Raw genomic sequence first — 1,280 nt, 5'->3', positions numbered from 1 at the left:
TTTCGTATGTGTTTTTCATTGAGTGTTTTGGATTTTATCTTCTTCTGCAGTTATGTATGCCCCTGGGATCATGGATCGTCAAAACCCAGATGTAGTTTCACCGAAACTGACATGGCAGAAATCTGGATTATGACATAACATGAACAATGGCATCAGTTCATCAGTTCATCCAGATCTGCCTTGTTTATTGAGCATCTGGGTTGCATTAATATCTGCATATGTATACCTGTATATATATATATATATAGAGAGAGAGAGAGAGAGAGAGAGAGTGAGTGTGTTCTGTGTTAGTGGCAGAAACAGTCACAACACTGGCACAAAAATCTGGCTCTCAGTTGGTATCAGCCCCCTGGGGCATACTAGATATCTGCTTCTGCCAGAATAGGAAACCTGGGAAAAGGGTATATCAGCTGCTGTTCCCTCGGGGTTTTTTTTTTAATCTCTTATTGGAAGGGGAGCATCTATGTAAATTTCCTGGCAAGTCAGGCTAGACGTTCTCAGAGCAGTTCCTGCAAGGAGCATATCATGGATGCCAAATTCACAGCATACACTTAAAGCACTACAGTGCCACTTTATGCAGTCATGGCTTCCCCCAAAGAATCTTAGGAGTTGCAGTTTGTTAAGAGAGTTATGAGGAAACCCCTATTCCCATCCCAGAGCTGCAATTCCCCAAGGTGCCTGTGAAAAAGGATTGATAGGTAAACCACAACCGGGAACAACCTCCCACCAAAGCAGGATTGGGGAATGTGTGTTTTTTCTAACCAGGGCGCAGCATTCCTTTCTGGAGAACCTCCAGAGGGCCACATATCAGTGGTGGGCAGGGCCAGAGGGAAATGTGGGCGGAGCAACAAATGCAAATTTTGTCTTGTATAATAGGCTGGTTTCTAGCCATATTCACACACGTCTCTCTGTCTAACAGAGTCATTACTGAAGTTCGAGGACCATTTCCAACTGGGCAAAAGCACTCAAAGAGGGTGTGGAGCAGGGGTGTGTGGCCTGGAGAAAGCTCCAAGGGCCTGACAGAGAGGTTTGGAGGGCCACATTCAGCCCCTAGACCTGAGGTTACCCCACCTTGTGTTGAAGTTGCATCTTTAACTATAAATCAGCAGTAGGAGGCCACATTCCCTCAGGAGATAATCTGTTACAAGCTATATACCAGCGGTGACAAATGTCAGGAGCTCGTCCTATACTCGAGTAGGACTCTGGCAGAGACACATGCCCAACTGGCATGTTCTCTCCCTCCTGGTCGATCGTTTGGGAGCTTCAAAAGCTTTCTTCAG

Source organism: Podarcis bocagei, assembly GCF_964188305.1.
Source record: "Podarcis bocagei genome assembly, chromosome: 3".
Lineage (NCBI taxonomy): Eukaryota > Metazoa > Chordata > Lepidosauria > Squamata > Lacertidae > Podarcis > Podarcis bocagei.
This window is presented reverse-complemented; position numbering follows the sequence as displayed.